This window comes from Cololabis saira, chromosome 20 (genome assembly GCF_033807715.1).
Source record: "Cololabis saira isolate AMF1-May2022 chromosome 20, fColSai1.1, whole genome shotgun sequence".
NCBI lineage: Eukaryota > Metazoa > Chordata > Actinopteri > Beloniformes > Belonidae > Cololabis > Cololabis saira.
Window position 1 is genome coordinate 1,310,936 of NC_084606.1, and position 25,000 is coordinate 1,335,935.

General features: G+C 47.3%; 29 non-coding genes across 29 annotated transcripts; 24 read left to right on the forward strand and 5 right to left on the reverse strand.

Moving 5' to 3' along the window:
* Positions 1 to 528: 528 nt before the first annotated feature.
* trnak-cuu (transfer RNA lysine (anticodon CUU)) lies at positions 529 to 601 on the reverse strand. Its single transcript has one exon. It is a non-coding gene; the product is annotated as a tRNA-Lys (tRNA).
* Positions 602 to 1,568: 967 nt separating this feature from the next.
* On the reverse strand, positions 1,569 to 1,641 carry trnak-cuu (transfer RNA lysine (anticodon CUU)). Its single transcript has one exon. It is a non-coding gene; the product is annotated as a tRNA-Lys (tRNA).
* A 967-nt stretch (positions 1,642 to 2,608) lies between these two features.
* trnak-cuu (transfer RNA lysine (anticodon CUU)) lies at positions 2,609 to 2,681 on the reverse strand. The gene has a single exon. It is a non-coding gene; the product is annotated as a tRNA-Lys (tRNA).
* A 967-nt stretch (positions 2,682 to 3,648) lies between these two features.
* Positions 3,649 to 3,721, reverse strand: trnak-cuu (transfer RNA lysine (anticodon CUU)). The gene has a single exon. It is a non-coding gene; the product is annotated as a tRNA-Lys (tRNA).
* Positions 3,722 to 4,683: 962 nt separating this feature from the next.
* Positions 4,684 to 4,756, reverse strand: trnak-cuu (transfer RNA lysine (anticodon CUU)). Its single transcript has one exon. It is a non-coding gene; the product is annotated as a tRNA-Lys (tRNA).
* Positions 4,757 to 6,673: 1,917 nt separating this feature from the next.
* On the forward strand, positions 6,674 to 6,745 carry trnaw-cca (transfer RNA tryptophan (anticodon CCA)). Its single transcript has one exon. It is a non-coding gene; the product is annotated as a tRNA-Trp (tRNA).
* Positions 6,746 to 6,946: 201 nt separating this feature from the next.
* Positions 6,947 to 7,028, forward strand: trnas-uga (transfer RNA serine (anticodon UGA)). The gene has a single exon. It is a non-coding gene; the product is annotated as a tRNA-Ser (tRNA).
* Positions 7,029 to 7,317: 289 nt separating this feature from the next.
* On the forward strand, positions 7,318 to 7,389 carry trnae-uuc (transfer RNA glutamic acid (anticodon UUC)). Its single transcript has one exon. It is a non-coding gene; the product is annotated as a tRNA-Glu (tRNA).
* Positions 7,390 to 8,901: 1,512 nt separating this feature from the next.
* On the forward strand, positions 8,902 to 8,973 carry trnaw-cca (transfer RNA tryptophan (anticodon CCA)). Its single transcript has one exon. It is a non-coding gene; the product is annotated as a tRNA-Trp (tRNA).
* A 201-nt stretch (positions 8,974 to 9,174) lies between these two features.
* Positions 9,175 to 9,256, forward strand: trnas-uga (transfer RNA serine (anticodon UGA)). The gene has a single exon. It is a non-coding gene; the product is annotated as a tRNA-Ser (tRNA).
* Positions 9,257 to 9,545: 289 nt separating this feature from the next.
* On the forward strand, positions 9,546 to 9,617 carry trnae-uuc (transfer RNA glutamic acid (anticodon UUC)). Its single transcript has one exon. It is a non-coding gene; the product is annotated as a tRNA-Glu (tRNA).
* A 1,511-nt stretch (positions 9,618 to 11,128) lies between these two features.
* On the forward strand, positions 11,129 to 11,200 carry trnaw-cca (transfer RNA tryptophan (anticodon CCA)). The gene has a single exon. It is a non-coding gene; the product is annotated as a tRNA-Trp (tRNA).
* A 201-nt stretch (positions 11,201 to 11,401) lies between these two features.
* Positions 11,402 to 11,483, forward strand: trnas-uga (transfer RNA serine (anticodon UGA)). Its single transcript has one exon. It is a non-coding gene; the product is annotated as a tRNA-Ser (tRNA).
* A 1,872-nt stretch (positions 11,484 to 13,355) lies between these two features.
* Positions 13,356 to 13,427, forward strand: trnaw-cca (transfer RNA tryptophan (anticodon CCA)). The gene has a single exon. It is a non-coding gene; the product is annotated as a tRNA-Trp (tRNA).
* Positions 13,428 to 13,628: 201 nt separating this feature from the next.
* On the forward strand, positions 13,629 to 13,710 carry trnas-uga (transfer RNA serine (anticodon UGA)). The gene has a single exon. It is a non-coding gene; the product is annotated as a tRNA-Ser (tRNA).
* A 289-nt stretch (positions 13,711 to 13,999) lies between these two features.
* Positions 14,000 to 14,071, forward strand: trnae-uuc (transfer RNA glutamic acid (anticodon UUC)). Its single transcript has one exon. It is a non-coding gene; the product is annotated as a tRNA-Glu (tRNA).
* A 1,513-nt stretch (positions 14,072 to 15,584) lies between these two features.
* trnaw-cca (transfer RNA tryptophan (anticodon CCA)) lies at positions 15,585 to 15,656 on the forward strand. Its single transcript has one exon. It is a non-coding gene; the product is annotated as a tRNA-Trp (tRNA).
* A 201-nt stretch (positions 15,657 to 15,857) lies between these two features.
* trnas-uga (transfer RNA serine (anticodon UGA)) lies at positions 15,858 to 15,939 on the forward strand. Its single transcript has one exon. It is a non-coding gene; the product is annotated as a tRNA-Ser (tRNA).
* Positions 15,940 to 16,228: 289 nt separating this feature from the next.
* trnae-uuc (transfer RNA glutamic acid (anticodon UUC)) lies at positions 16,229 to 16,300 on the forward strand. The gene has a single exon. It is a non-coding gene; the product is annotated as a tRNA-Glu (tRNA).
* A 1,512-nt stretch (positions 16,301 to 17,812) lies between these two features.
* On the forward strand, positions 17,813 to 17,884 carry trnaw-cca (transfer RNA tryptophan (anticodon CCA)). The gene has a single exon. It is a non-coding gene; the product is annotated as a tRNA-Trp (tRNA).
* A 201-nt stretch (positions 17,885 to 18,085) lies between these two features.
* Positions 18,086 to 18,167, forward strand: trnas-uga (transfer RNA serine (anticodon UGA)). Its single transcript has one exon. It is a non-coding gene; the product is annotated as a tRNA-Ser (tRNA).
* A 1,872-nt stretch (positions 18,168 to 20,039) lies between these two features.
* trnaw-cca (transfer RNA tryptophan (anticodon CCA)) lies at positions 20,040 to 20,111 on the forward strand. Its single transcript has one exon. It is a non-coding gene; the product is annotated as a tRNA-Trp (tRNA).
* A 201-nt stretch (positions 20,112 to 20,312) lies between these two features.
* trnas-uga (transfer RNA serine (anticodon UGA)) lies at positions 20,313 to 20,394 on the forward strand. The gene has a single exon. It is a non-coding gene; the product is annotated as a tRNA-Ser (tRNA).
* A 289-nt stretch (positions 20,395 to 20,683) lies between these two features.
* On the forward strand, positions 20,684 to 20,755 carry trnae-uuc (transfer RNA glutamic acid (anticodon UUC)). The gene has a single exon. It is a non-coding gene; the product is annotated as a tRNA-Glu (tRNA).
* A 1,513-nt stretch (positions 20,756 to 22,268) lies between these two features.
* Positions 22,269 to 22,340, forward strand: trnaw-cca (transfer RNA tryptophan (anticodon CCA)). The gene has a single exon. It is a non-coding gene; the product is annotated as a tRNA-Trp (tRNA).
* Positions 22,341 to 22,541: 201 nt separating this feature from the next.
* trnas-uga (transfer RNA serine (anticodon UGA)) lies at positions 22,542 to 22,623 on the forward strand. The gene has a single exon. It is a non-coding gene; the product is annotated as a tRNA-Ser (tRNA).
* A 289-nt stretch (positions 22,624 to 22,912) lies between these two features.
* Positions 22,913 to 22,984, forward strand: trnae-uuc (transfer RNA glutamic acid (anticodon UUC)). The gene has a single exon. It is a non-coding gene; the product is annotated as a tRNA-Glu (tRNA).
* Positions 22,985 to 24,496: 1,512 nt separating this feature from the next.
* Positions 24,497 to 24,568, forward strand: trnaw-cca (transfer RNA tryptophan (anticodon CCA)). The gene has a single exon. It is a non-coding gene; the product is annotated as a tRNA-Trp (tRNA).
* Positions 24,569 to 24,769: 201 nt separating this feature from the next.
* Positions 24,770 to 24,851, forward strand: trnas-uga (transfer RNA serine (anticodon UGA)). Its single transcript has one exon. It is a non-coding gene; the product is annotated as a tRNA-Ser (tRNA).
* Positions 24,852 to 25,000: the final 149 nt, after the last annotated feature.

Sequence of the window (25,000 nt, forward strand, 5' to 3'; positions counted from 1 at the left end):
AATGAATTGAATCATGATCAATAACCTGCTGCACAGTTTCTGTAGTGTAGTGGTTTTTCGGTTCGTCGCAAATGCAAAAGGTCTCTGGTCTGAGTCTAACAGGCTGGACCTCTGGATCAGGACTGACGAGTGAACAGAACATCCACAGTTTTATCTTAGAAGAACTAATTAATGCATTTTTAGCAGGCCAACGGCAACTGGTGTGTGGAGGAGTCAATTTCATCCTATTGACCTTTGTTCACTTGTATCAGTCATGTATGTCCATTGTACCAAATAGCTGGTCTCTCCATCGGGGAATCGAACCCCAGGCACAGATACTGCCCACTATACTAACATTTTCATAATTATGAATTATTTAATCTAACCCTGGAATGTCATCAGACATGTGATGCCATTGATGATGTCACCAGTCTCACCGAGTAAAATCCATCTCAGTGACCAGAACAGCAGTGGCGGTGATTCCTTTCTGCTAGCGTAAGTGTAACCTGGACTCTACACTTCAAACAAACTTCATAAATTTGACTTCAGCGCCCAACGTGGGGCTCGAACCCACGACCCTGAGATTAAGAGTCTCATGCTTTACCGACTGAGCTAGCCGGGCTTCAGATGCTAGAAAATAAGAACAATAATCGAAAAGTGTCCGTAATGTGAGGTTTTATCAGTGTTTGAGAGAAACCAGTTGTCCGTCTGGTCTCCTCTGGACACAACCCAGACAGTTCAAGGACAACATGTGAATAAACTTGTGATTTTCTAGTTTTTTGCAATTGTAGATGCTCACAAATTGGCTATTTCGGAGGTGTCCATTTTTTAGGAGTTGGTGCAGTTGAAAGCCAACTACCTGGTGATGATGTGGAGCGCATCTCAATTTCAGCTTGACTACATCAAAATCTGTGTACACCTGGCGGTTATCAGGTTGCTATGCTCCTCAAGCTAGCCTATAGCTAGCTAGTGCAAAATGTCCCACTATCTATGTCTCTACATACATGTCTAGATGGTTTTGTATAAGATTAAGGGGGAATAGAAACTAAATGATTGAATGAATTGAATCATGATCAATAACCTGCTGCACAGTTTCTGTAGTGTAGTGGTTTTTCGGTTCGTCGCAAATGCAAAAGGTCTCTGGTCTGAGTCTAACAGGCTGGACCTCTGGATCAGGACTGACGAGTGAACAGAACATCCACAGTTTTATCTTAGAAGAACTTCATCAATTAATGCATTTATAGCAGGCCAACAGCAACTGGTGTGTGGAGGAGTCAATTTCATCCTATTGACCTTTTTTCACTTGTATCAGTCATGTATGTCCATTGTACCAAATAGCTGGTCTCTCCATCGGGGAATCGAACCCCAGGCACAGATACTGCCCACTATACTAACATTTTCATAATTATGAATTATTTAATCTAACCCTGGAATGTCATCAGACATGTGATGCCATTGATGATGTCACCAGTCTCACCGAGTAAAATCCATCTCAGTGACCAGAACAGCAGTGGCGGTGATTCCTTTCTGCTAGCGTAAGTGTAACCTGGACTCTACACTTCAAACAAACTTCATAACTTTGACTTCAGCGCCCAACGTGGGGCTCGAACCCACGACCCTGAGATTAAGAGTCTCATGCTCTACCGACTGAGCTAGCCGGGCTTCAGGTGCTAGAAAATAAGAACAATAATCGAAAAGTGTCCGTAATGTGAGGTTTTATCAGTGTTTGAGAGAAACCAGTTTTCCGTCTGGTCTCCTCTGGACACAACCCAGACAGTTCAAGGACAACATGTGAATAAACTTGTGATTTTCTAGTTTTTTGCAATTGTAGATGCTCACAAATTGGCTATTTCGGAGGTGTCCATTTTTTAGGAGTTGGTGCAGTTGAAAGCCAACTACCTGGTGATGATGTGGAGCGCATCTCAATTTCAGCTTGACTACATCAAAATCTGTGTAGACCTGGCGGTTATCAGGTTGCTATGCTCCTCAAGCTAGCCTATAGCTAGCTAGTGCAAAATGTCCCACTATCTATGTCTCTACATACATGTCTAGATGGTTTTGTATAAGATTAAGTGGGGATAGAAACTAAATGATTGAATGAATTGAATCATGATCAATAACCTGCTGCACAGTTTCTGTAGTGTAGTGGTTTTTCGGTTCGTCGCAAATGCAAAAGGTCTCTGGTCTGAGTCTAACAGGCTGGACCTCTGGATCAGGACTGACGAGTGAACAGAACATCCACAGTTTTATCTTAGAAGAACTTCATCAATTAATGCATTTATAGCAGGCCAACAGCAACTGGTGTGTGGAGGAGTCAATTTCATCCTATTGACCTTTTTTCACTTGTATCAGTCATGTATGTCCATTGTACCAAATAGCTGGTCTCTCCATCGGGGAATCGAACCCCAGGCACAGATACTGCCCACTATACTAACATTTTCATAATTATGAATTATTTAATCTAACCCTGGAATGTCATCAGACATGTGATGCCATTGATGATGTCACCAGTCTCACCGAGTAAAATCCATCTCAGTGACCAGAACAGCAGTGGCGGTGATTCCTTTCTGCTAGCGTAAGTGTAACCTGGACTCTACACTTCAAACAAACTTCATAACTTTGACTTCAGCGCCCAACGTGGGGCTCGAACCCACGACCCTGAGATTAAGAGTCTCATGCTCTACCGACTGAGCTAGCCGGGCTTCAGGTGCTAGAAAATAAGAACAATAATCGAAAAGTGTCCGTAATGTGAGGTTTTATCAGTGTTTGAGAGAAACCAGTTTTCCGTCTGGTCTCCTCTGGACACAACCCAGACAGTTCAAGGACAACATGTGAATAAACTTGTGATTTTCTAGTTTTTTGCAATTGTAGATGCTCACAAATTGGCTATTTCGGAGGTGTCCATTTTTTAGGAGTTGGTGCAGTTGAAAGCCAACTACCTGGTGATGATGTGGAGCGCATCTCAATTTCAGCTTGACTACATCAAAATCTGTGTAGACCTGGCGGTTATCAGGTTGCTATGCTCCTCAAGCTAGCCTATAGCTAGCTAGTGCAAAATGTCCCACTATCTATGTCTCTACATACATGTCTAGATGGTTTTGTATAAGATTAAGTGGGGATAGAAACTAAATGATTGAATGAATTGAATCATGATCAATAACCTGCTGCACAGTTTCTGTAGTGTAGTGGTTTTTCGGTTCGTCGCAAATGCAAAAGGTCTCTGGTCTGAGTCTAACAGGCTGGACCTCTGGATCAGGACTGACGAGTGAACAGAACATCCACAGTTTTATCTTAGAAGAACTTCATCAATTAATGCATTTATAGCAGGCCAACAGCAACTGGTGTGTGGAGGAGTCAATTTCATCCTATTGACCTTTTTTCACTTGTATCAGTCATGTATGTCCATTGTACCAAATAGCTGGTCTCTCCATCGGGGAATCGAACCCCAGGCACAGATACTGCCCACTATACTAACATTTTCATAATTATGAATTATTTAATCTAACCCTGGAATGTCATCAGACATGTGATGCCATTGATGATGTCACCAGTCTCACCGAGTAAAATCCATCTCAGTGACCAGAACAGCAGTGGCGGTGATTCCTTTCTGCTAGCGTAAGTGTAACCTGGACTCTACACTTCAAACAAACTTCATAACTTTGACTTCAGCGCCCAACGTGGGGCTCGAACCCACGACCCTGAGATTAAGAGTCTCATGCTCTACCGACTGAGCTAGCCGGGCTTCAGGTGCTAGAAAATAAGAACAATAATCGAAAAGTGTCCGTAATGTGAGGTTTTATCAGTGTTTGAGAGAAACCAGTTTTCCGTCTGGTCTCCTCTGGACACAACCCAGACAGTTCAAGGACAACATGTGAATAAACTTGTGATTTTCTAGTTTTTTGCAATTGTAGATGCTCACAAATTGGCTATTTCGGAGGTGTCCATTTTTTAGGAGTTGGTGCAGTTGAAAGCCAACTACCTGGTGATGATGTGGAGCGCATCTCAATTTCAGCTTGACTACATCAAAATCTGTGTAGACCTGGCGGTTATCAGGTTGCTATGCTCCTCAAGCTAGCCTATAGCTAGCTAGTGCAAAATGTCCCACTATCTATGTCTCTACATACATGTCTAGATGGTTTTGTATAAGATTAAGTGGGGATAGAAACTAAATGATTGAATGAATTGAATCATGATCAATAACCTGCTGCACAGTTTCTGTAGTGTAGTGGTTTTTCGGTTCGTCGCAAATGCAAAAGGTCTCTGGTCTGAGTCTAACAGGCTGGACCTCTGGATCAGGACTGACGAGTGAACAGAACATCCACAGTTTTATCTTAGAAGAACTAATTAATGCATTTTTAGCAGGCCAACGGCAACTGGTGTGTGGAGGAGTCAATTTCATCCTATTGACCTTTGTTCACTTGTATCAGTCATGTATGTCCATTGTACCAAATAGCTGGTCTCTCCATCGGGGAATCGAACCCCAGGCACAGATACTGCCCACTATACTAACATTTTCATAATTATGAATTATTTAATCTAACCCTGGAATGTCATCAGACATGTGATGCCATTGATGATGTCACCAGTCTCACCGAGTAAAATCCATCTCAGTGACCAGAACAGCAGTGGAGGTGATTCCTTTCTGCTAGCGTAAGCGTAACCTGGACTCTACACTTCAAACAAACTTCATAAATTTGACTTCAGCGCCCAACGTGGGGCTCGAACCCACGACCCTGAGATTAAGAGTCTCATGCTCTACCGACTGAGCTAGCCGGGCTTCAGATGCTAGAAAATAAGAACGATAATCGAAAATTGTCCGTAATGTGAGGTTTTATCAGTATTTCAGAGAAACCAGTTTTCCGTCTGGTCTCCTCTGGACACCACCCAGACAGTTCAAAGACAACATGTGACTAAACTTTTGATTTTCTAGTTTTTCGCTAGCCGGGCTTCAGATGATGGAAAATAAGAACAATGATGGAAAAGTGTCCGTAATGTGAGGTTTTATCAGTGTTTCAGAGAAACCAGTTTTCCATGTATGCACATTTGTAAAGTTTTTTCTGTTGGCGACACTCACTGGCGATGCAGTGAAGTTGTCATGATGTCACATGTGTCCCTGATGGTCTAATGGCTAGGATTTGGTGCTTTCACCACCACGGTCAGGGTTCAATTCCCGGTCAGGGAAGAAATGTCTGTATTTCTCCTTCATTTGTGTTTATTTTTTGTGCATCTGTCGGATGGTGGCTGCCTCACCTCTTCTTGATTCTGACAATATATATATATATATATATATATATATATATATAAGCCATATGTATAGAACTTGAATACACCTTACGGTGATACTTGGACACGTCATCAGTGATTGACCCGGGCTCACAGGGTGTTTCTGGTCTTTAACAATCGTACACCCTCACCCGGGCGACCCAGCCGGGGGTGATCAATCCCCGGCTTGTGTCCAAGTAGCGCACCACAGATCCCCCTTACGGATCCACAGCACGGCGAGGCCTTTTCTGCGGCCTCGAGGATGTTCTTGGTGGCTCTCCTCAACTGCAGTCCTCTAATTCCAAGGAGTTTGAGCACTCTCTGGAGTGAATGTCCTGCGAAACCTCTGCACTCAATTTCAACTGGCTCGCAGCGGGCTCTCCAGCCATTGCTCCAGCACTCAGAGTATTTGGCCCTCTTGCGCTCATTGGCCTCACCAATCCAGTCCTCCCAGGGGACAGTCAGTTCCAGCAGGACCACTTGCTTGGTGGACTCCAAAGTTAATACCATACCTGGGCGGAGTGAAGTGGCAGCTATGTTAGCTGGGAACTTGAGTTGCCTTCCCAGATCAACTTGGAGCTGCCAGTAACGAGCGGTAGCGAGGAGTCCTCCTGCGGAGTTTGGCTGGTATTTTGCATTCTGCCCAGCTGTAACAAACGTGATTGACTGCTTCGGGGCGACCTGGGTCTTGCTGTTCTGTATCGCTGTGCAGATGGAATCCGCCAAGGATTTTAGAACTTGGTCGTGGCGCCAGCAATACCGCCCCTTTCCTAACGCCTTTGGGCAGCAGCTCAGAATGTGCTCCACGGTGCCCCTCCTCTGGCACAACTTGCACTCAGGCGTATCTGCCAGGCTCCAGGTGTGCAGGTTGGCCGGGCTTGGGAGGACGTTGTACACTGATTGAATTAGGAACTTTGTGCGCAGAGGTTCAGCTCTCCAGAGTTCTTCCCAGGTGAGTTTGCGAGGTTCTGCATGCTCCCACCTTGCCCACGCCCCTTGCTTGGACATGCCGGCCATCTTTCTGCAGCGTTCCTCCTCCATCTCAGCACGTATCTCCCCTTGGACCAGTTGGCGCTTCTCCTTTCCACGAGCGTGGTCGTAGCGTGGCTTGGGAAAGCTGCCAAGGCCTGCCCTCCCCATTGCCATGGTTCCAACCAAGGTTTTATGTATTTAGATAAGTCAGTCACACCTTGTTCAAACACTGGATGTAATTAAAAATAAATAAATGAACAAAGCTGCAAGTGTAGAACATCTCATATATTTGACATCTATTTTTCTCTGCATCATAGTAACCTACGAACCCCTTGATGGACTGTCTCAGGGACTTTAAAACATGGATGAAGCTTCATGAAAACAAGACGGAAGTTATTTGGTTTGGAAGGTATGCCCGCTATGATCAGATTGGTGTACAACCTCAAAGGATATCAGAAAAGGCTCTGTGGCGCAATGGTAGCGCGTCTGACTCCAGATCAGAAGGTTATGTGTTCAACTCACATCAGGGTCATAATGAACTTTCAATATTGTTTTATCCATCCTCACGAGTTCACCAACCAGACAAACTTTAGCTGCAACAGAAAACTTTGATATGTACCTGGAATTATGCAAGTCTGCACAATCACCTGCCTTGAAGACGGGAGGAACAATCTTTAAATAAAAGGAATTGCATTTGTTTATCTGATTCTGCAGATTCACACACTTTAGAGTGGTTGTTGTGGCCGAGTGGTTAAGGCGATGGACTTGAAATCCATTGGGGATTCCCCGCGCAGGTTCAAATCCTGCCAACAACGCTTAATGGGGAAGAAAAGGCTTGTTAAATCTACGATGTCTTAACCTCAGACAAGACTGTGATTTAAAACTCATCCATCAGGGGCACTCATTTACAAAGAGTGCAATGCACAAGAACTGTCCGTACACTGCTTTCTACGCTCACGGTCTTATGTTCAGAAAGTAACTTGAATGTGAGAACTTGTGGTGGCTTCATGCACCGATCAATTCTGGCGTATGCACATTTGTAAAGTTTTTTCTGTTGGCGACACTCACTGGCGATGCAGTGAAGTTGTCATGATGTCACATGTGTCCCTGATGGTCTAATGGCTAGGATTTGGTGCTTTCACCACCACGGTCCGGGTTCAATTCCCGGTCAGGGAAGAAATGTCTGTATTTCTCCTTCAGTTTTGTTTATTTTTTGTGCATCTGTCGGATGGTGGCTGCCTCACCTCTTCTTGATTCTGACAATATATATATATATATATATATAAGCCATATGTATAGAACTTGAATACACCTTACGGTGATACTTGGACACGTCATCAGTGATTGACCCGGGCTCACAGGGTGTTTCTGGTCTTTAACAATCGTACACCCTCACCCGGGCGACCCAGCCGGGGGTGATCAATCCCCGGCTTGTGTCCAAGTAGCGCACCACAGATCCCCCTTACGGATCCACAGCACGGCGAGGCCTTTTCTGCGGCCTCGAGGATGTTCTTGGTGGCTCTCCTCAACTGCAGTCCTCTAATTCCAAGGAGTTTGAGCACTCTCTGGAGTGAATGTCCTGCGAAACCTCTGCACTCAATTTCAACTGGCTCGCAGCGGGCTCTCCAGCCATTGCTCCAGCACTCTGTGGTGAGCTCAGAGTATTTGGCCCTCTTGCGCTCATTGGCCTCACCAATCCAGTCCTCCCAGGGGACAGTCAGTTCCAGCAGGACCACTTGCTTGGTGGACTCCAAAGTTAATACCATACCTGGGCGGAGTGAAGTGGCAGCTATGTTAGCTGGGAACTTGAGTTGCCTTCCCAGATCAACTTGGAGCTGCCAGTAACGAGCGGTAGCGAGGAGTCCTCCTGCGGAGTTTGGCTGGTATTTTGCATTCTGCCCAGCTGTAACAAACGTGATTGACTGCTTCGGGGCGACCTGGGTCTTGCTGTTCTGTATCGCTGTGCAGATGGAATCCGCCAAGGATTTTAGAACTTGGTCGTGGCGCCAGCAATACCGCCCCTTTCCTAACGCCTTTGGGCAGCAGCTCAGAATGTGCTCCACGGTGCCCCTCCTCTGGCACAACTTGCACTCAGGCGTATCTGCCAGGCTCCAGGTGTGCAGGTTGGCCGGGCTTGGGAGGACGTTGTACACTGATTGAATTAGGAACTTTGTGCGCAGAGGTTCAGCTCTCCAGAGTTCTTCCCAGGTGAGTTTGCGAGGTTCTGCATGCTCCCACCTTGCCCACGCCCCTTGCTTGGACATGCCGGCCATCTTTCTGCAGCGTTCCTCCTCCATCTCAGCACGTATCTCCCCTTGGACCAGTTGGCGCTTCTCCTTTCCACGAGCGTGGTCGTAGCGTGGCTTGGGAAAGCTGCCAAGGCCTGCCCTCCCCATTGCCATGGTTCCAACCAAGGTTTTATGTATTTAGATAAGTCAGTCACACCTTGTTCAAACACTGGATGTAATTAAAAATAAATAAATGAACAAAGCTGCAAGTGTAGAACATCTCATATATTTGACATCTATTTTTCTCTGCATCATAGTAACCTACGAACCCCTTGATGGACTGTCTCAGGGACTTTAAAACATGGATGAAGCTTCATGAAAACAAGACGGAAGTTATTTGGTTTGGAAGGTATGCCCGCTATGATCAGATTGGTGTACAACCTCAAAGGATATCAGAAAAGGCTCTGTGGCGCAATGGTAGCGCGTCTGACTCCAGATCAGAAGGTTATGTGTTCAACTCACATCAGGGTCATAATGAACTTTCAATATTGTTTTATCCATCCTCACGAGTTCACCAACCAGACAAACTTTAGCTGCAACAGAAAACTTTGATATGTACCTGGAATTATGCAAGTCTGCACAATCACCTGCCTTGAAGACAGGAGGAACAATCTTTAAATAAAAGGAATTGCATTTGTTTATCTGATTCTGCAGATTCACACACTTTAGAGTGGTTGTTGTGGCCGAGTGGTTAAGGCGATGGACTTGAAATCCATTGGGGATTCCCCGCGCAGGTTCAAATCCTGCCAACAACGCTTAATGGGGAAGAAAAGGCTTGTTAAATCTACGATGTCTTAACCTCAGACAAGACTGTGATTTAAAACTCATCCATCAGGGGCACTCATTTACAAAGAGTGCAATGCACAAGAACTGTCCGTACACTGCTTTCTACGCTCACGGTCTTATGTTCAGAAAGTAACTTGAATGTGAGAACTTGTGGTGGCTTCATGCACCGATCAATTCTGGCGTATGCACATTTGTAAAGTTTTTTCTGTTGGCGACACTCACTGGCGATGCAGTGAAGTTGTCATGATGTCACATGTGTCCCTGATGGTCTAATGGCTAGGATTTGGTGCTTTCACCACCACGGTCCGGGTTCAATTCCCGGTCAGGGAAGAAATGTCTGTATTTCTCCTTCAGTTTTGTTTATTTTTTTGTGCATCTGTCGGATGGTGGCTGCCTCACCTCTTCTTGATTCTGACAATATATATATATATATATATAAGCCATATGTATAGAACTTGAATACACCTTACGGTGATACTTGGACACGTCATCAGTGATTGACCCGGGCTCACAGGGTGTTTCTGGTCTTTAACAATCGTACACCCTCACCCGGGCGACCCAGCCGGGGGTGATCAATCCCCGGCTTGTGTCCAAGTAGCGCACCACAGATCCCCCTTACGGATCCACAGCACGGCGAGGCCTTTTCTGCGGCCTCGAGGATGTTCTTGGTGGCTCTCCTCAACTGCAGTCCTCTAATTCCAAGGAGTTTGAGCACTCTCTGGAGTGAATGTCCTACGAAACCTCTGCACTCAATTTCAACTGGCTCGCAGCGGGCTCTCCAGCCATTGCTCCAGCACTCTGTGGTGAGCTCAGAGTATTTGGCCCTCTTGCGCTCATTGGCCTCACCAATCCAGTCCTCCCAGGGGACAGTCAGTTCCAGCAGGACCACTTGCTTGGTGGACTCCAAAGTTAATACCATACCTGGGCGGAGTGAAGTGGCAGCTATGTTAGCTGGGAACTTGAGTTGCCTTCCCAGATCAACTTGGAGCTGCCAGTAACGAGCGGTAGCGAGGAGTCCTTCTGCGGAGTTTGGCTGGTATTTTGCATTCTGCCCAGCTGTAACAAACGTGATTGACTGCTTCGGGGCGACCTGGGTCTTGCTGTTCTGTATCGCTGTGCAGATGGAATCCGCCAAGGATTTTAGAACTTGGTCGTGGCGCCAGCAATACCGCCTCTTTCCTAACGCCTTTGGGCAGCAGCTCAGAATGTGCTCCATGGTGCCCCTCCTCTGGCACAACTTGCACTCAGGCGTATCTGCCAGGCCCCAGGTGTGCAGGTTGGCCGGGCTTGGGAGGACGTTGTACACTGATTGAATTAGGAACTTTGTGCGCAGAGGTTCAGCTCTCCAGAGTTCTTCCCAGGTGAGTTTGCGAGGTTCTGCATGCTCCCACCTTGCCCACGCCCCTTGCTTGGACATGCCGGCCATCTTTCTGCAGCGTTCCTCCTCCATCTCAGCACGTATCTCCCCTTGGACCAGTTGGCGCTTCTCCTTTCCACGAGCGTGGTCGTAGCGTGGCTTGGGAAAGCTGCCAAGGCCTGCCCTCCCCATTGCCATGGTTCCAACCAAGGTTTTATGTATTTAGATAAGTCAGTCACACCTTGTTCAAACACTGGATGTAATTAAAAATAAATAAATGAACAAAGCTGCAAGTGTAGAACATCTCATATATTTGACATCTATTTTTCTCTGCATCATAGTAACCTACGAACCCCTTGATGGACTGTCTCAGGGACTTTAAAACATGGATGAAGCTTCATGAAAACAAGACGGAAGTTATTTGGTTTGGAAGGTATGCCCGCTATGATCAGATTGGTGTACAACCTCAAAGGATATCAGAAAAGGCTCTGTGGCGCAATGGTAGCGCGTCTGACTCCAGATCAGAAGGTTATGTGTTCAACTCACATCAGGGTCATAATGAACTTTCAATATTGTTTTATCCATCCTCACGAGTTCACCAACCAGACAAACTTTAGCTGCAACAGAAAACTTTGATATGTACCTGGAATTATGCAAGTCTGCACAATCACCTGCCTTGAAGACGGGAGGAACAATCTTTAAATAAAAGGAATTGCATTTGTTTATCTGATTCTGCAGATTCACACACTTTAGAGTGGTTGTTGTGGCCGAGTGGTTAAGGCGATGGACTTGAAATCCATTGGGGATTCCCCGCGCAGGTTCAAATCCTGCCAACAACGCTTAATGGGGAAGAAAAGGCTTGTTAAATCTACGATGTCTTAACCTCAGACAAGACTGTGATTTAAAACTCATCCATCAGGGGCACTCATTTACAAAGAGTGCAATGCACAAGAACTGTCCGTACACTGCTTTCTACGCTCACGGTCTTATGTTCAGAAAGTAACTTGAATGTGAGAACTTGTGGTGGCTTCATGCACCGATCAATTCTGGCGTATGCACATTTGTAAAGTTTTTTCTGTTGGCGACACTCACTGGCGATGCAGTGAAGTTGTCATGATGTCACATGTGTCCCTGATGGTCTAATGGCTAGGATTTGGTGCTTTCACCACCACGGTCCAGGTTCAATTCCCGGTCAGGGAAGAAATGTCTGTATTTCTCCTTCAGTTTTGTTTATTTTTTTGTGCATCTGTCGGATGGTGGCTGCCTCACCTCTTCTTGATTCTGACAATATATATATATATATATATAAGCCATATGTATAGAACTTGAATACACCTTACGGTGATACTTGGACACGTCATCAGTGATTGACCCGGGCTCACAGGGTGTTTCTGGTCTTTAACAATCGTACACCCTCACCCGGGCGACCCAGCCGGGGGTGATCAATCCCCGGCTTGTGTCCAAGTAGCGCACCACAGATCCCCCTTACGGATCCACAGCACGGCGAGGCCTTTTCTGCGGCCTCGAGGATGTTCTTGGTGGCTCTCCTCAACTGCAGTCCTCTAATTCCAAGGAGTTTGAGCACTCTCTGGAGTGAATGTCCTACGAAACCTCTGCACTCAATTTCAACTGGCTCGCAGCGGGCTCTCCAGCCATTGCTCCAGCACTCTGTGGTGAGCTCAGAGTATTTGGCCCTCTTGCGCTCATTGGCCTCACCAATCCAGTCCTCCCAGGGGACAGTCAGTTCCAGCAGGACCACTTGCTTGGTGGACTCCAAAGTTAATACCATACCTGGGCGGAGTGAAGTGGCAGCTATGTTAGCTGGGAACTTGAGTTGCCTTCCCAGATCAACTTGGAGCTGCCAGTAACGAGCGGTAGCGAGGAGTCCTTCTGCGGAGTTTGGCTGGTATTTTGCATTCTGCCCAGCTGTAACAAACGTGATTGACTGCTTCGGGGCGACCTGGGTCTTGCTGTTCTGTATCGCTGTGCAGATGGAATCCGCCAAGGATTTTAGAACTTGGTCGTGGCGCCAGCAATACCGCCTCTTTCCTAACGCCTTTGGGCAGCAGCTCAGAATGTGCTCCATGGTGCCCCTCCTCTGGCACAACTTGCACTCAGGCGTATCTGCCAGGCCCCAGGTGTGCAGGTTGGCCGGGCTTGGGAGGACGTTGTACACTGATTGAATTAGGAACTTTGTGCGCAGAGGTTCAGCTCTCCAGAGTTCTTCCCAGGTGAGTTTGCGAGGTTCTGCATGCTCCCACCTTGCCCACGCCCCTTGCTTGGACATGCCGGCCATCTTTCTGCAGCGTTCCTCCTCCATCTCAGCACGTATCTCCCCTTGGACCAGTTGGCGCTTCTCCTTTCCACGAGCGTGGTCGTAGCGTGGCTTGGGAAAGCTGCCAAGGCCTGCCCTCCCCATTGCCATGGTTCCAACCAAGGTTTTATGTATTTAGATAAGTCAGTCACACCTTGTTCAAACACTGGATGTAATTAAAAATAAATAAATGAACAAAGCTGCAAGTGTAGAACATCTCATATATTTGACATCTATTTTTCTCTGCATCATAGTAACCTACGAACCCCTTGATGGACTGTCTCAGGGACTTTAAAACATGGATGAAGCTTCATGAAAACAAGACGGAAGTTATTTGGTTTGGAAGGTATGCCCGCTATGATCAGATTGGTGTACAACCTCAAAGGATATCAGAAAAGGCTCTGTGGCGCAATGGTAGCGCGTCTGACTCCAGATCAGAAGGTTATGTGTTCAACTCACATCAGGGTCATAATGAACTTTCAATATTGTTTTATCCATCCTCACGAGTTCACCAACCAGACAAACTTTAGCTGCAACAGAAAACTTTGATATGTACCTGGAATTATGCAAGTCTGCACAATCACCTGCCTTGAAGACGGGAGGAACAATCTTTAAATAAAAGGAATTGCATTTGTTTATCTGATTCTGCAGATTCACACACTTTAGAGTGGTTGTTGTGGCCGAGTGGTTAAGGCGATGGACTTGAAATCCATTGGGGATTCCCCGCGCAGGTTCAAATCCTGCCAACAACGCTTAATGGGGAAGAAAAGGCTTGTTAAATCTACGATGTCTTAACCTCAGACAAGACTGTGATTTAAAACTCATCCATCAGGGGCACTCATTTACAAAGAGTGCAATGCACAAGAACTGTCCGTACACTGCTTTCTACGCTCACGGTCTTATGTTCAGAAAGTAACTTGAATGTGAGAACTTGTGGTGGCTTCATGCACCGATCAATTCTGGCGTATGCACATTTGTAAAGTTTTTTCTGTTGGCGACACTCACTGGCGATGCAGTGAAGTTGTCATGATGTCACATGTGTCCCTGATGGTCTAATGGCTAGGATTTGGTGCTTTCACCACCACGGTCCGGGTTCAATTCCCGGTCAGGGAAGAAATGTCTGTATTTCTCCTTCAGTTTTGTTTATTTTTTTGTGCATCTGTCGGATGGTGGCTGCCTCACCTCTTCTTGATTCTGACAATATATATATATATATATATATAAGCCATATGTATAGAACTTGAATACACCTTACGGTGATACTTGGACACGTCATCAGTGATTGACCCGGGCTCACAGGGTGTTTCTGGTCTTTAACAATCGTACACCCTCACCCGGGCGACCCAGCCGGGGGTGATCAATCCCCGGCTTGTGTCCAAGTAGCGCACCACAGATCCCCCTTACGGATCCACAGCACGGCGAGGCCTTTTCTGCGGCCTCGAGGATGTTCTTGGTGGCTCTCCTCAACTGCAGTCCTCTAATTCCAAGGAGTTTGAGCACTCTCTGGAGTGAATGTCCTACGAAACCTCTGCACTCAATTTCAACTGGCTCGCAGCGGGCTCTCCAGCCATTGCTCCAGCACTCTGTGGTGAGCTCAGAGTATTTGGCCCTCTTGCGCTCATTGGCCTCACCAATCCAGTCCTCCCAGGGGACAGTCAGTTCCAGCAGGACCACTTGCTTGGTGGACTCCAAAGTTAATACCATACCTGGGCGGAGTGAAGTGGCAGCTATGTTAGCTGGGAACTTGAGTTGCCTTCCCAGATCAACTTGGAGCTGCCAGTAACGAGCGGTAGCGAGGAGTCCTTCTGCGGAGTTTGGCTGGTATTTTGCATTCTGCCCAGCTGTAACAAACGTGATTGACTGCTTCGGGGCGACCTGGGTCTTGCTGTTCTGTATCGCTGTGCAGATGGAATCCGCCAAGGATTTTAGAACTTGGTCGTGGCGCCAGCAATACCGCCTCTTTCCTAACGCCTTTGGGCAGCAGCTCAGAATGTGCTCCATGGTGCCCCTCCTCTGGCACAACTTGCACTCAGGCGTATCTGCCAGGCCCCAGGTGTGCAGGTTGGCCGGGCTTGGGAGGACGTTGTACACTGATTGAATTAGGAACTTTGTGCGCAGAGGTTCAGCTCTCCAGAGTTCTTCCCAGGTGAGTTTGCGAGGTTCTGCATGCTCCCACCTTGCCCACGCCCCTTGCTTGGACATGCCGGCCATCTTTCTGCAGCGTTCCTCCTCCATCTCAGCACGTATCTCCCCTTGGACCAGTTGGCGCTTCTCCTTTCCACGAGCGTGGTCGTAGCGTGGCTTGGGAAAGCTGCCAAGGCCTGCCCTCCCCATTGCCATGGTTCCAACCAAGGTTTTATGTATTTAGATAAGTCAGTCACACCTTGTTCAAACACTGGATGTAATTAAAAATAAATAAATGAACAAAGCTGCAAGTGTAGAACATCTCATATATTTGACATCTATTTTTCTCTGCATCATAGTAACCTACGAACCCCTTGATGGACTGTCTCAGGGACTTTAAAACATGGATGAAGCTTCATGAAAACAAGACGGAAGTTATTTGGTTTGGAAGGTATGCCCGCTATGATCAGATTGGTGTACAACCTCAAAGGATATCAGAAAAGGCTCTGTGGCGCAATGGTAGCGCGTCTGACTCCAGATCAGAAGGTTATGTGTTCAACTCACATCAGGGTCATAATGAACTTTCAATATTGTTTTATCCATCCTCACGAGTTCACCAACCAGACAAACTTTAGCTGCAACAGAAAACTTTGATATGTACCTGGAATTATGCAAGTCTGCACAATCACCTGCCTTGAAGACGGGAGGAACAATCTTTAAATAAAAGGAATTGCATTTGTTTATCTGATTCTGCAGATTCACACACTTTAGAGTGGTTGTTGTGGCCGAGTGGTTAAGGCGATGGACTTGAAATCCATTGGGGATTCCCCGCGCAGGTTCAAATCCTGCCAACAACGCTTAATGGGGAAGAAAAGGCTTGTTAAATCTACGATGTCTTAACCTCAGACAAGACTGTGATTTAAAACTCATCCATCAGGGGCACTCATTTACAAAGAGTGCAATGCACAAGAACTGTCCGTACACTGCTTTCTACGCTCACGGTCTTATGTTCAGAAAGTAACTTGAATGTGAGAACTTGTGGTGGCTTCATGCACCGATCAATTCTGGCGTATGCACATTTGTAAAGTTTTTTCTGTTGGCGACACTCACTGGCGATGCAGTGAAGTTGTCATGATGTCACATGTGTCCCTGATGGTCTAATGGCTAGGATTTGGTGCTTTCACCACCACGGTCCGGGTTCAATTCCCGGTCAGGGAAGAAATGTCTGTATTTCTCCTTCAGTTGTGTTTATTTTTTGTGCATCTGTCGGATGGTGGCTGCCTCACCTCTTCTTGATTCTGACAATATATATATATATATATATATAAGCCATATGTATAGAACTTGAATACACCTTACGGTGATACTTGGACACGTCATCAGTGATTGACCCGGGCTCACAGGGTGTTTCTGGTCTTTAACAATCGTACACCCTCACCCGGGCGACCCAGCCGGGGGTGATCAATCCCCGGCTTGTGTCCAAGTAGCGCACCACAGATCCCCCTTACGGATCCACAGCACGGCGAGGCCTTTTCTGCGGCCTCGAGGATGTTCTTGGTGGCTCTCCTCAACTGCAGTCCTCTAATTCCAAGGAGTTTGAGCACTCTCTGGAGTGAATGTCCTGCGAAACCTCTGCACTCAATTTCAACTGGCTCGCAGCGGGCTCTCCAGCCATTGCTCCAGCACTCTGTGGTGAGCTCAGAGTATTTGGCCCTCTTGCGCTCATTGGCCTCACCAATCCAGTCCTCCCAGGGGACAGTCAGTTCCAGCAGGACCACTTGCTTGGTGGACTCCAAAGTTAATACCATACCTGGGCGGAGTGAAGTGGCAGCTATGTTAGCTGGGAACTTGAGTTGCCTTCCCAGATCAACTTGGAGCTGCCAGTAACGAGCGGTAGCGAGGAGTCCTCCTGCGGAGTTTGGCTGGTATTTTGCATTCTGCCCAGCTGTAACAAACGTGATTGACTGCTTCGGGGCGACCTGGGTCTTGCTGTTCTGTATCGCTGTGCAGATGGAATCCGCCAAGGATTTTAGAACTTGGTCGTGGCGCCAGCAATACCGCCCCTTTCCTAACGCCTTTGGGCAGCAGCTCAGAATGTGCTCCATGGTGCCCCTCCTCTGGCACAACTTGCACTCAGGCGTATCTGCCAGGCCCCAGGTGTGCAGGTTGGCCGGGCTTGGGAGGACGTTGTACACTGATTGAATTAGGAACTTTGTGCGCAGAGGTTCAGCTCTCCAGAGTTCTTCCCAGGTGAGTTTGCGAGGTTCTGCATGCTCCCACCTTGCCCACGCCCCTTGCTTGGACATGCCGGCCATCTTTCTGCAGCGTTCCTCCTCCATCTCAGCACGTATCTCCCCTTGGACCAGTTGGCGCTTCTCCTTTCCACGAGCGTGGTCGTAGCGTGGCTTGGGAAAGCTGCCAAGGCCTGCCCTCCCCATTGCCATGGTTCCAACCAAGGTTTTATGTATTTAGATAAGTCAGTCACACCTTGTTCAAACACTGGATGTAATTAAAAATAAATAAATGAACAAAGCTGCAAGTGTAGAACCTCTCATATATTTGACATCTATTTTTCTCTGCTTCATAGTAACCTACGAACCCCTTGATGGACTGTCTCAGGGACTTTAAAACATGGATGAAGCTTCATGAAAACAAGACGGAAGTTATTTGGTTTGGAAGGTATGCCCGCTATGATCAGATTGGTGTACAACCTCAAAGGATATCAGAAAAGGCTCTGTGGCGCAATGGTAGCGCGTCTGACTCCAGATCAGAAGGTTATGTGTTCAACTCACATCAGGGTCATAATGAACTTTCAATATTGTTTTATCCATCCTCACGAGTTCACCAACCAGACAAACTTTAGCTGCAACAGAAAACTTTGATATGTACCTGGAATTATGCAAGTCTGCACAATCACCTGCCTTGAAGACAGGAGGAACAATCTTTAAATAAAAGGAATTGCATTTGTTTATCTGATTCTGCAGATTCACACACTTTAGAGTGGTTGTTGTGGCCGAGTGGTTAAGGCGATGGACTTGAAATCCATTGGGGATTCCCCGCGCAGGTTCAAATCCTGCCAACAACGCTTAATGGGGAAGAAAAGGCTTGTTAAATCTACGATGTCTTAACCTCAGACAAGACTGTGATTTAAAACTCATCCATCAGGGGCACTCATTTACAAAGAGTGCAATGCACAAGAACTGTCCGTACACTGCTTTCTACGCTCACGGTCTTATGTTCAGAAAGTAACTTGAATGTGAGAACTTGTGGTGGCTTCATGCACCGATCAATTCTGGCGTATGCACATTTGTAAAGTTTTTTCTGTTGGCGACACTCACTGGCGATGCAGTGAAGTTGTCATGATGTCACATGTGTCCCTGATGGTCTAATGGCTAGGATTTGGTGCTTTCACCACCACGGTCCAGGTTCAATTCCCGGTCAGGGAAGAAATGTCTGTATTTCTCCTTCAGTTTTGTTTATTTTTTTGTGCATCTGTCGGATGGTGGCTGCCTCACCTCTTCTTGATTCTGACAATATATATATATATATATATAAGCCATATGTATAGAACTTGAATACACCTTACGGTGATACTTGGACACGTCATCAGTGATTGACCCGGGCTCACAGGGTGTTTCTGGTCTTTAACAATCGTACACCCTCACCCGGGCGACCCAGCCGGGGGTGATCAATCCCCGGCTTGTGTCCAAGTAGCGCACCACAGATCCCCCTTACGGATCCACAGCACGGCGAGGCCTTTTCTGCGGCCTCGAGGATGTTCTTGGTGGCTCTCCTCAACTGCAGTCCTCTAATTCCAAGGAGTTTGAGCACTCTCTGGAGTGAATGTCCTACGAAACCTCTGCACTCAATTTCAACTGGCTCGCAGCGGGCTCTCCAGCCATTGCTCCAGCACTCTGTGGTGAGCTCAGAGTATTTGGCCCTCTTGCGCTCATTGGCCTCACCAATCCAGTCCTCCCAGGGGACAGTCAGTTCCAGCAGGACCACTTGCTTGGTGGACTCCAAAGTTAATACCATACCTGGGCGGAGTGAAGTGGCAGCTATGTTAGCTGGGAACTTGAGTTGCCTTCCCAGATCAACTTGGAGCTGCCAGTAACGAGCGGTAGCGAGGAGTCCTTCTGCGGAGTTTGGCTGGTATTTTGCATTCTGCCCAGCTGTAACAAACGTGATTGACTGCTTCGGGGCGACCTGGGTCTTGCTGTTCTGTATCGCTGTGCAGATGGAATCCGCCAAGGATTTTAGAACTTGGTCGTGGCGCCAGCAATACCGCCTCTTTCCTAACGCCTTTGGGCAGCAGCTCAGAATGTGCTCCATGGTGCCCCTCCTCTGGCACAACTTGCACTCAGGCGTATCTGCCAGGCCCCAGGTGTGCAGGTTGGCCGGGCTTGGGAGGACGTTGTACACTGATTGAATTAGGAACTTTGTGCGCAGAGGTTCAGCTCTCCAGAGTTCTTCCCAGGTGAGTTTGCGAGGTTCTGCATGCTCCCACCTTGCCCACGCCCCTTGCTTGGACATGCCGGCCATCTTTCTGCAGCGTTCCTCCTCCATCTCAGCACGTATCTCCCCTTGGACCAGTTGGCGCTTCTCCTTTCCACGAGCGTGGTCGTAGCGTGGCTTGGGAAAGCTGCCAAGGCCTGCCCTCCCCATTGCCATGGTTCCAACCAAGGTTTTATGTATTTAGATAAGTCAGTCACACCTTGTTCAAACACTGGATGTAATTAAAAATAAATAAATGAACAAAGCTGCAAGTGTAGAACATCTCATATATTTGACATCTATTTTTCTCTGCATCATAGTAACCTACGAACCCCTTGATGGACTGTCTCAGGGACTTTAAAACATGGATGAAGCTTCATGAAAACAAGACGGAAGTTATTTGGTTTGGAAGGTATGCCCGCTATGATCAGATTGGTGTACAACCTCAAAGGATATCAGAAAAGGCTCTGTGGCGCAATGGTAGCGCGTCTGACTCCAGATCAGAAGGTTATGTGTTCAACTCACATCAGGGTCATAATGAACTTTCAATATTGTTTTATCCATCCTCACGAGTTCACCAACCAGACAAACTTTAGCTGCAACAGAAAACTTTGATATGTACCTGGAATTATGCAAGTCTGCACAATCACCTGCCTTGAAGACGGGAGGAACAATCTTTAAATAAAAGGAATTGCATTTGTTTATCTGATTCTGCAGATTCACACACTTTAGAGTGGTTGTTGTGGCCGAGTGGTTAAGGCGATGGACTTGAAATCCATTGGGGATTCCCCGCGCAGGTTCAAATCCTGCCAACAACGCTTAATGGGGAAGAAAAGGCTTGTTAAATCTACGATGTCTTAACCTCAGACAAGACTGTGATTTAAAACTCATCCATCAGGGGCACTCATTTACAAAGAGTGCAATGCACAAGAACTGTCCGTACACTGCTTTCTACGCTCACGGTCTTATGTTCAGAAAGTAACTTGAATGTGAGAACTTGTGGTGGCTTCATGCACCGATCAATTCTGGCGTATGCACATTTGTAAATTTTTTTCTGTTGGCGACACTCACTGGCGATGCAGTGAAGTTGTCATGATGTCACATGTGTCCCTGATGGTCTAATGGCTAGGATTTGGTGCTTTCACCACCACGGTCCGGGTTCAATTCCCGGTCAGGGAAGAAATGTCTGTATTTCTCCTTCAGTTTTGTTTATTTTTTTGTGCATCTGTCGGATGGTGGCTGCCTCACCTCTTCTTGATTCTGACAATATATATATATATATATATATAAGCCATATGTATAGAACTTGAATACACCTTACGGTGATACTTGGACACGTCATCAGTGATTGACCCGGGCTCACAGGGTGTTTCTGGTCTTTAACAATCGTACACCCTCACCCGGGCGACCCAGCCGGGGGTGATCAATCCCCGGCTTGTGTCCAAGTAGCGCACCACAGATCCCCCTTACGGATCCACAGCACGGCGAGGCCTTTTCTGCGGCCTCGAGGATGTTCTTGGTGGCTCTCCTCAACTGCAGTCCTCTAATTCCAAGGAGTTTGAGCACTCTCTGGAGTGAATGTCCTACGAAACCTCTGCACTCAATTTCAACTGGCTCGCAGCGGGCTCTCCAGCCATTGCTCCAGCACTCTGTGGTGAGCTCAGAGTATTTGGCCCTCTTGCGCTCATTGGCCTCACCAATCCAGTCCTCCCAGGGGACAGTCAGTTCCAGCAGGACCACTTGCTTGGTGGACTCCAAAGTTAATACCATACCTGGGCGGAGTGAAGTGGCAGCTATGTTAGCTGGGAACTTGAGTTGCCTTCCCAGATCAACTTGGAGCTGCCAGTAACGAGCGGTAGCGAGGAGTCCTTCTGCGGAGTTTGGCTGGTATTTTGCATTCTGCCCAGCTGTAACAAACGTGATTGACTGCTTCGGGGCGACCTGGGTCTTGCTGTTCTGTATCGCTGTGCAGATGGAATCCGCCAAGGATTTTAGAACTTGGTCGTGGCGCCAGCAATACCGCCTCTTTCCTAACGCCTTTGGGCAGCAGCTCAGAATGTGCTCCATGGTGCCCCTCCTCTGGCACAACTTGCACTCAGGCGTATCTGCCAGGCCCCAGGTGTGCAGGTTGGCCGGGCTTGGGAGGACGTTGTACACTGATTGAATTAGGAACTTTGTGCGCAGAGGTTCAGCTCTCCAGAGTTCTTCCCAGGTGAGTTTGCGAGGTTCTGCATGCTCCCACCTTGCCCACGCCCCTTGCTTGGACATGCCGGCCATCTTTCTGCAGCGTTCCTCCTCCATCTCAGCACGTATCTCCCCTTGGACCAGTTGGCGCTTCTCCTTTCCACGAGCGTGGTCGTAGCGTGGCTTGGGAAAGCTGCCAAGGCCTGCCCTCCCCATTGCCATGGTTCCAACCAAGGTTTTATGTATTTAGATAAGTCAGTCACACCTTGTTCAAACACTGGATGTAATTAAAAATAAATAAATGAACAAAGCTGCAAGTGTAGAACCTCTCATATATTTGACATCTATTTTTCTCTGCATCATAGTAACCTACGAACCCCTTGATGGACTGTCTCAGGGACTTTAAAACATGGATGAAGCTTCATGAAAACAAGACGGAAGTTATTTGGTTTGGAAGGTATGCCCGCTATGATCAGATTGGTGTACAACCTCAAAGGATATCAGAAAAGGCTCTGTGGCGCAATGGTAGCGCGTCTGACTCCAGATCAGAAGGTTATGTGTTCAACTCACATCAGGGTCATAATGAACTTTCAATATTGTTTTATCCATCCTCACGAGTTCACCAACCAGACAAACTTTAGCTGCAACAGAAAACTTTGATATGTACCTGGAATTATGCAAGTCTGCACAATCACCTGCCTTGAAGACAGGAGGAACAATCTTTAAATAAAAGGAATTGCATTTGTTTATCTGATTCTGCAGATTCACACACTTTAGAGTGGTTGTTGTGGCCGAGTGGTTAAGGCGATGGACTTGAAATCCATTGGGGATTCCCCGCGCAGGTTCAAATCCTGCCAACAACGCTTAATGGGGAAGAAAAGGCTTGTTAAATCTACGATGTCTTAACCTCAGACAAGACTGTGATTTAAAACTCATCCATCAGGGGCACTCATTTACAAAGAGTGCAATGCACAAGAACTGTCCGTACACTGCTTTCTACGCTCACGGTCTTATGTTCAGAAAGTAACTTGAATGTGAGAACTTGTGGTGGCTTCATGCACCGATCAATTCTGGCGTATGCACATTTGTAAAGTTTTTTCTGTTGGCGACACTCACTGGCGATGCAGTGAAGTTGTCATGATGTCACATGTGTCCCTGATGGTCTAATGGCTAGGATTTGGTGCTTTCACCACCACGGTCCGGGTTCAATTCCCGGTCAGGGAAGAAATGTCTGTATTTCTCCTTCAGTTGTGTTTATTTTTTGTGCATCTGTCGGATGGTGGCTGCCTCACCTCTTCTTGATTCTGACAATATATATATATATATATATATAAGCCATATGTATAGAACTTGAATACACCTTACGGTGATACTTGGACACGTCATCAGTGATTGACCCGGGCTCACAGGGTGTTTCTGGTCTTTAACAATCGTACACCCTCACCCGGGCGACCCAGCCGGGGGTGATCAATCCCCGGCTTGTGTCCAAGTAGCGCACCACAGATCCCCCTTACGGATCCACAGCACGGCGAGGCCTTTTCTGCGGCCTCGAGGATGTTCTTGGTGGCTCTCCTCAACTGCAGTCCTCTAATTCCAAGGAGTTTGAGCACTCTCTGGAGTGAATGTCCTGCGAAACCTCTGCACTCAATTTCAACTGGCTCGCAGCGGGCTCTCCAGCCATTGCTCCAGCACTCTGTGGTGAGCTCAGAGTATTTGGCCCTCTTGCGCTCATTGGCCTCACCAATCCAGTCCTCCCAGGGGACAGTCAGTTCCAGCAGGACCACTTGCTTGGTGGACTCCAAAGTTAATACCATACCTGGGCGGAGTGAAGTGGCAGCTATGTTAGCTGGGAACTTGAGTTGCCTTCCCAGATCAACTTGGAGCTGCCAGTAACGAGCGGTAGCGAGGAGTCCTCCTGCGGAGTTTGGCTGGTATTTTGCATTCTGCCCAGCTGTAACAAACGTGATTGACTGCTTCGGGGCGACCTGGGTCTTGCTGTTCTGTATCGCTGTGCAGATGGAATCCGCCAAGGATTTTAGAACTTGGTCGTGGCGCCAGCAATACCGCCCCTTTCCTAACGCCTTTGGGCAGCAGCTCAGAATGTGCTCCATGGTGCCCCTCCTCTGGCACAACTTGCACTCAGGCGTATCTGCCAGGCCCCAGGTGTGCAGGTTGGCCGGGCTTGGGAGGACGTTGTACACTGATTGAATTAGGAACTTTGTGCGCAGAGGTTCAGCTCTCCAGAGTTCTTCCCAGGTGAGTTTGCGAGGTTCTGCATGCTCCCACCTTGCCCACGCCCCTTGCTTGGACATGCCGGCCATCTTTCTGCAGCGTTCCTCCTCCATCTCAGCACGTATCTCCCCTTGGACCAGTTGGCGCTTCTCCTTTCCACGAGCGTGGTCGTAGCGTGGCTTGGGAAAGCTGCCAAGGCCTGCCCTCCCCATTGCCATGGTTCCAACCAAGGTTTTATGTATTTAGATAAGTCAGTCACACCTTGTTCAAACACTGGATGTAATTAAAAATAAATAAATGAACAAAGCTGCAAGTGTAGAACCTCTCATATATTTGACATCTATTTTTCTCTGCATCATAGTAACCTACGAACCCCTTGATGGACTGTCTCAGGGACTTTAAAACATGGATGAAGCTTCATGAAAACAAGACGGAAGTTATTTGGTTTGGAAGGTATGCCCGCTATGATCAGATTGGTGTACAACCTCAAAGGATATCAGAAAAGGCTCTGTGGCGCAATGGTAGCGCGTCTGACTCCAGATCAGAAGGTTATGTGTTCAACTCACATCAGGGTCATAATGAACTTTCAATATTGTTTTATCCATCCTCACGAGTTCACCAACCAGACAAACTTTAGCTGCAACAGAAAACTTTGATATGTACCTGGAATTATGCAAGTCTGCACAATCACCTGCCTTGAAGACAGGAGGAACAATCTTTAAATAAAAGGAATTGCATTTGTTTATCTGATTCTGCAGATTCACACACTTTAGAGTGGTTGTTGTGGCCGAGTGGTTAAGGCGATGGACTTGAAATCCATTGGGGATTCCCCGCGCAGGTTCAAATCCTGCCAACAACGCTTAATGGGGAAGAAAAGGCTTGTTAAATCTACGATGTCTTAACCTCAGACAAGACTGTGATTTAAAACTCATCCATCAGGGGCACTCATTTACAAAGAGTGCAATGCACAAGAACTGTCCGTACACTGCTTTCTACGCTCACGGTCTT